The sequence below is a fragment of the Callorhinus ursinus genome, unplaced genomic scaffold (assembly GCF_003265705.2).
Source record: "Callorhinus ursinus isolate GAN/ISIS: 27379988/994484 unplaced genomic scaffold, GSC_fseal_2.0 scaffold8, whole genome shotgun sequence".
Lineage (NCBI taxonomy): Eukaryota > Metazoa > Chordata > Mammalia > Carnivora > Otariidae > Callorhinus > Callorhinus ursinus.
Window position 1 is genome coordinate 20,538,076 of NW_027397070.1, and position 7,707 is coordinate 20,545,782.

Sequence of the window (7,707 nt, forward strand, 5' to 3'; positions counted from 1 at the left end):
ACTATTCCAGTCATGAAAATAGAGTATTTTTTACACATGAAGTGACATGTGGGTATTATATATCCTATTCTTAAAAAGTTGTTAAATAAGAACAATTCATAACTTTTTCTCCTGAAAAGTCAATTCTGAAATTACTATTTTACCAAGTTTTGGCTCAGTTGCTAAACAAAATTTCTCATAAGACATCTCCATGAGATAGAATTTCCCCATGAAAATGTGATCACCAGTTGAATTAACCAAGCTCTGTTTCCACTGGATAGAACTTTCTGAAGTCAAGTCATTTTCCCAATTCTTCATCACAGTCACAGCTTAGAATTGTTTTTTAATATTCATTTCACAATCGGAAGCCTTCTGAAAAAGTCGTTGCCACAGGAATTCCGGTACTTTGTACTACTTACTTCTTCTGTGGAAAACACTGAAGTGACTTGAGGTAACATCACATAGAAATGAGTCAATCTAAAACTACTGAGTCCTTATCTATGAATACTGCACTGCTAGGAGTAAATAACATATCATTAGGCATATCCCTGGGCTGTTTCTAAGTAAAACTGTGAGATGAAGTTTAACCTTTACATCGTCCGCTCCCTTTGGATATATTTCACTTCTGATGCCTTCTCCATCTGCCCTTCCTAACCTAGATACTATTTTTTGTTCTCACCCGCCCACAAAGCTTACTGTTACAATTTTGCCCCACTGGAAATTATCTGTTCTATATCATATCATCTCATGACCCAGTGTTCCCAATAATGGATATAAATTGATCGGCAGCAGTTTTAGAGGAACTGTTGCAGTTACCCATATCTGAGATTTGGGGGGACTAATCCTTGTCCCCATAGTTGTCTAATACACTATGAAGAGTAATGGTAAAAAGTATAAGGGTGAAAAAGATATTTAAGAGTAGGCAAATCCCTTAGCGACCATTCATGGCGTAATTGTTTCACACCTGCAAAACAAACCCGTAGAAAGAGCAATACACCAAGACCAAAGCTACCTTTAATAGACTAATTTTACCATGTAGACTTTCTCTTTCATTGGCTCCCACTCCCATTCAACTCAAGGTTTAGTAATAATTTTACCCTTCCTCTTGAATTTCACTCCTTCACTCTGAGTATATGAAAATGAAAGTCATCCAATCAAATTTCTCTCAGCTTGCTGCTTTCTAACCGGAAAAGCTACCTGTGCGGCTCCTAGCTATTCCTCCTTTCCTGAGAATCGAGGGAAAACAGTGTCTTCCTCTTTTTGAAGGTTGAGACCGATGCTTGGATTCTGAGTCCTATATATGTCCATCTAACTTGAAGCTTACTTTTTATCAATTACTCCCTCTCTCTTTTCATTGTCTTCAATTGGCTTTCCCCTTATGCTATGTTTAATCTTAAAAATTTCTGCCTTCGGCAGCCGGCGCGGCTGCCGCAGCCCGTGGGAGCCTGGAAAAGGGGAAGTGCGAGCGAGCAAGTGACTCAGGCCCCGGGGGGCGGAGGCGGCGGCCGGGGCGGCCCCGGGCGGGGGCGCTGCTGCGCTGCCGCCGCCGCCGCCGCCGCTGCTGCTGCGGGGGGTAGGCAGTGGCTGTCCGCACCAGCCATGCCGAATAAAAACAAGAAGGAGAAAGAATCACCAAAAGCAGGCAAAAGTGGAAAAAGTTCAAAAGAAGGACAAGACATAATAGAATCAGAGATTTCCAGCAGGAAAAACAGCCTAGCTGCCACGCCGTCAACAGCGTCTAGCAAAATAAAAGTGCCAATCCCTCAGCCCATAGTGAAGAAAGAGAAGCGGCAAAATTCTCCCAGGTTTAATGCCAGCAATAACAGAGAACTTCAAAAACTACCCTCTTTAAAAGATGTTCCTCCTGCTGATCAAGAGAAGCTTTTTATCCAGAAGTTACGTCAGTGTTGTGTCCTCTTTGACTTTGTTTCTGATCCACTAAGTGACCTAAAGTGGAAGGAGGTAAAACGAGCTGCTTTAAGTGAAATGGTAGAATATATCACCCATAATCAGAATGGGATTACAGAGCCTATTTACCCAGAAGTAGTCCATATGTTTGCAGTTAACATGTTTCGAACATTACCACCTTCCTCCAATCCTACGGGAGCAGAATTTGACCCCGAGGAAGACGAGCCCACGTGAGAAGCAGTCTGACCTCATCTACAGCTTGTTTATGAATTTTTCTTAAGATTTTTAGAGTCTCCAGATTTCCAACCTAATATAGGGAAGAAATATATTGATCAGAAGTTTGTATTGCAGCTTTTAGAGCTCTTTGACAGTGAAGATCCTCGAGAGAGAGATTTTCTTAAAATTACCCTTCACAGAATCTATGGAAAATTCCTGGGCTGAAGAGCTTACATCAGAAAACAGATAAATAATATATTTTATAGGTTTATTTATGAAACAGAGCATCACAACGGCATAACAGAATTATGGGGAGTATAATTAATGGATTTGGGGAGCATAATTAATGGATTTGCCTTACCACTAAAAGAAGAGCACAGGATTTTCTTACTGAAGGTGTTGCTACCTTTGCACAAAGTGAAATCTCTGAGTGTCTACCATCCACAGCTGGTGTACTGTGTAGTCCAGTTTTTAGAAAAGGACAGCACCCTCACTGAGCCAGTGGTGATGGCGCTTCTCAAATACTGGCCAAAGACTCACAGTCCAAAAGAAGTCATGTTCTTAAATGAATTAGAAAAGATCTTAGACGTGATCGAACGGTCGGAATTTGTGAAGATCATGGAGCCGCTCTTCTGGCAGCTGGCCAAATGTGCGTCCAGCCCACACTTCCAGGTGGTGGAGCCAGCGCTGTATTACTGGAACAATGAGTACATCATGAGCCTGATCAGCGACAATGCAGCAAAGATCCTACCCATCATGTTTCCTTCTTTGTACTGCAACTCCAAGACCCACTGGAACAAGACAGTACACGGCTTGATCTACATCGCGCTGAAGCTCTTCATGGAAATGAACCAGAAACGGTTTGACGACTGCACCCAGCAGTTTAAAGCAGAGAAACTGAAAGAGAAGCTAAAAATGAAAGAATGAGAAGAAGCGTGGGTTAAAATAGAAAATCTAGCCAAAGCAAACCCCCAGGCACAGGAAGATCTGAAGAAGGACCGGCCTATCGTGTGCCGCAAGTCCGAGCTGCCTCAGGACCTCCACACCAAGAATGCCTTGGAGGCTCACTGGGGAGCTAATGAGCTGGTCTCCCAGGGCGGCGGGCGCTAGCTCCCCCTCACCCCACCCTGGAGGACCGCGTCAGGCTGGGGATGCCTGTTCTTTCCTGGATTCTGTAGAAAATACATCCTTTTTGTGCCATACAAATCAAAAAAAAAAAAAATTTCTCCCTTAATCTTCATTCATCCCTACCTCCCTTCCCACAGCTTCCTTTGCTTTCTATCCAATTTTCTATTTCCCAACAGTGTCATACAATTTGCTTCTATCCTCCCATCTGGACATTTAAACTTTATTGGTGATGGCCACCAGTGACTTCCACGTTGCCAAATCCAATGGACAAATTTGTAGCAGTTGACACTATTGATTAGCCTTTCCTTCTTAAAACATTGTCCTGTCTTGGCTTCTATAACACTATCCTAAATAAAAGAGATTTATTTTTAATCTATTTTACTGGATCTTTTCACTCTGCTCATACCTAAAGTGCTCTATATTGGACCCAGTTGTATTTTCACCTTACATTTCCTTTTTGTGTTCTGATCTATATCCATTAATTTATTGTTTACTCTTTTTTTATTCTCATAAATTTAAATGTATAAAATTGAGTCCCAAATCAGAAACTCTAGTCTCAGATACTTCTGAACTCCACCACCAAACATCTATTATCTCACTGCAATGTCCACCTTGATGTCTTTTTTCCCTGTGGGACATATAGTGATTTAAAGAAAAAAATGCTATCTATGTAATCAAACATGCCAGAAATCTGGGAATCATTTTTGAAACCTCATACTTCCTCACTTCCCATATCCCATCAGAGCACTAGGTCCTGTCAGTCTACATCCCAAAGCCATCTATAACCTATCAACTTACTTTCATCCCCATACGCTATCACTGCCTTAGTACAGATTATATCATCTCTTCCAGTAGGACAAACCTGTTAAAGAAGAAACATTTTAAACATAAAATGATGAATTTTATGCAAATATAAAATGAACATTTATCAATGATTTTATTTAACTAATTCATTAATGAGGGAACCAATAAGATGTTGTAATGTGGTCAAAGGACAATTCAAAATACCACACTTATACAGGCTAATCAGGAATGCTGAACTGAATTTATAAATAGTTGCAAAACTGACTTTTTCCATAGCAGGGAGGGAGATTGATTTTCCTTCCACCAGACAATTCATTTGCACATCTATGGACAAGAGTCATTTGCATTGCCATGATCTACAATTTACAGTTTTAAATAGCTCAGTCAATGAAAGATGCAAACTCCATTGAAACAAATATCCCATAAGGGTGTGCTCTAGACACCACATACATTTTGACTGAAGACACCTTCTAATGTTTTTGGTCTATTTCAGTCTTACACAAATTTTTCTGACAGACTACAGCATCTTTACTAAAACTAAAGTCTAATAATTTCTCTCCCTTTTTCAAAATTCCTCATTGGCTCCCCTGCCAACCGCAAAATAAAATCCAGTCCAACCCCAACTAAGTGAGATGGACATCATCATCTCCTGATCTCCAGCTCATTCCACCCTCACTTCCACAGGCACTTTATACCACTGGAAGCTACACCAAAATGCTTATTCTCTCTCAACACCTAGCTCTTTTATACTCATTACCTTTTACATGCTATAACATTTTCCTATAATGTGCTTTTGTCCAACTCATAAAGCCTTATTAATTTCAAAGCCAAGTTCAGGGTCCTATTTTCCAGGAAGATTCTGGACTTTCCAAACAGAGTTAATCATTTCCTCTCTATCAATACAAATTATTTGTTTTCATATATGACTTCCTTAATAGACTAAGAGCTACCTAGGCACAGAGATTGAAATGTTTATCTTATGGTTATTAACAGTACTGATGTTAAAATCAGACCTGGGTTCAAATTCTGAATCTATCATCTACTAGCTGAGTGGCATAGGCCACAGTACCCATTTGATCAAACTACACTCTAGATATCACTGCGGAGGTTATTTTTTAGATGACGTTAATATTAAAATCTGACTTTGAGTAAACCAGATTATAATGTGGGTGAGCCTCTTCCAACCTGTTGAAAGCCTTAGGAGAAAAAGATTGATGTCCAAAAAGAGGGAACCTGCTACTAAACTGCCTTCAGACTTGTGCTGCAGCATCAGCTCTTCCCTGGGTCTCCAGCCTATTGCCCTGTCCTCTGGTTTTTGGACTTGCCAGCCTCCACAGTCAGATGGGCCAATTTCTTAATGTAATTTTTTTATTACTAGAGCTTTGTGAAATAAATGAATTAATGTATGGAAAATGCTTAGTACAACATCTGGGGCATAACAAATGCCACTAGATTTTATATATTATTATTAATCATTTCTATATTTCCAAGACTAAACATAGTACCTGGCACAGTACATGTTTGTTATCTGGATGGATGAATGGTTGGATGGATGGATGGATGGGTAAGAAAATACATACAATATCAGGTAAGATATAGCAATCACTTTAAACTCATACATTACATACTTTCATGTTAATTACATGGTATTTAATGTTAAATGTTACAGGTATTATTCTGAATACTTTACCTGTAGAATATAAGAAACTTGGAGAAAGAGGAAGTGTTTGAGGGGAAACTAACAAGCCTATACAGTATTTGAGAAAAAAAGGACTGGTCTGAGGTTAAAAACAAGAACTACAAGTATATTTTAAAAGGACAGTCAACTCAGGGGTAGGAGAAAGGGGTGATACAAACACTGTCAATGAACTTCCATCTATCAGCCAGTAGATGGAATCCAGATATCCAGTCAGAGTAAAGGTCGAGAGCTCCAAGACATTGAGTCAAGCATGAAGATCCAAGATGGGAATTAGAAGGTATAGCTTTAGAGTCATAGTGCTATCATCTGGACATATAAACCTGTCCGTGTCTTTCCTGTCTTTGTAAACAACAAATCTTTGACACTAAGTCCTTCTTAAACTCTACCATCTTTCTTCCCTTCATTGCCATGCTTCCTGATAGAAAAATCTACCTTATCTGTCATTCCAATCAAAGAAAAGTTGTACCAGAAGTTAAACAGTCAAGGAAGACTTTTTTCTTTTTTTTTTTTTATTTATTTTTTTTTTTAAGATTTTATTTATTTATTTGAGAGAGAGAGAATGAGAGATAGAGAGCACGAGAGGGAAGAGGGTCAGAGGGAGAAGCAGACTCCCTGCTGAGCAGGGAGCCCGATGTGGGACTCGATCCCGGGACTCCAGGATCATGACCTGAGCCGAAGGCAGTCGCTTAACCAACTGAGCCACCCAGGCGCCCCAAGGAAGACTTTTTTCAAGACTATTACCATTGGGATTAAGGCTATTTGCAATAGGGCAAAGAAAATGAACTCTAGTGAAATAAAAGGCAGAGGATATTTTAGCATTGGAGGAGGCTAGTGGAATAGTACTGGAAGACATTGGGGAGAGGGGAGGTTGGTCAATCTGATTAAGCCAGCTGTGTTTACTAATTGGCACAATGAAAGTTAAGCTCCTATCCTTCCATAAAGACCAGGAGATAGAGACCTATCTTCCCTGATTATATGCCAAAGGGATGATTTTCAAGTCTTTGAGAAAGACATTCCTGAGAGTTTATAAAACTCTTAAGAGGCTGAGAGACTTACCTCTAGAAGAAGTAGAGAAAGGATTCACAAATACAAACACTTTTGTAAATGTTGTAAGAAGATAATGGCCAGGGGAAGAAACCTGTCCAAAATTTAGTTAAGCTGAAGAGAACATTAAGGACATCTGGTCACGTCTTCATAAACCACCTCTTCTTTATCCAAGCAATTTGATCTCTTTCCCCATATACTAAATGAACTTACTTTTACTAAAATCTCCTCACATGCTAATTCTAATCTTAATATAACCTAATTTTTATTTTCCTTGGTTTGTCTGTTGCTATAGACTAATATTGCTTTGATATGTTCTCCTCTTAAATTTCTTTGATTTCTTTACAATATGCTTTCCCAGTTCTTCCATCCCTTCAGATATTGCTTGGAGTGCTATCTGTTTTGTTTTTGTTCTTGTTTTAACTTGTTCCAAGTCTTCTACTCTTACCTCTTTTATTTTTTTTAACTGTATATACTGTTGCACTCAGTTATAAAAAAAACCTCTTTCACCATCCCAAGGCAAACATTACAACTTTTCAAAGAAGAAAACATTTTATGTTTTCCAGACACAGAAAGAACATAGCGGTGCATTAAGTGAGTTACAAACTTGTGAAGCAAAGCAATCGTTCTGTACATTCTGTGGCACTGTAACTTGCAACTCTTCATCAAAATCAAAAGTAATGCAACAGGGGCACCTGGGTGGCTCAGTCAGTTAGGTGTTGGACTCTTGATTTCAGCTCAGGTCATGATCTCAGGATCATGAGTTTGAGCCCCACATTGGGTTCCATGCTCAATAGGGAGTCTCCTTGAGATTCTCTCCCTCTCCCTCTGCCCCTTCCACCACTCACCTGTGCACACACTCCCTCTCTCTCTAAAAATAAATAAATCTTTAAAAAGAAAAAATCAAAAGTAACACAAAAGAAAAACTG

General features: G+C 39.4%; 1 pseudogene; it reads left to right on the forward strand.

The window, feature by feature from the left end:
• Window positions 1-1,560: 1,560 nt before the first annotated feature.
• Window positions 1,561-3,213, forward strand: LOC112822451 (serine/threonine-protein phosphatase 2A 56 kDa regulatory subunit gamma isoform pseudogene; annotated as a pseudogene).
• Window positions 3,214-7,707: the final 4,494 nt, after the last annotated feature.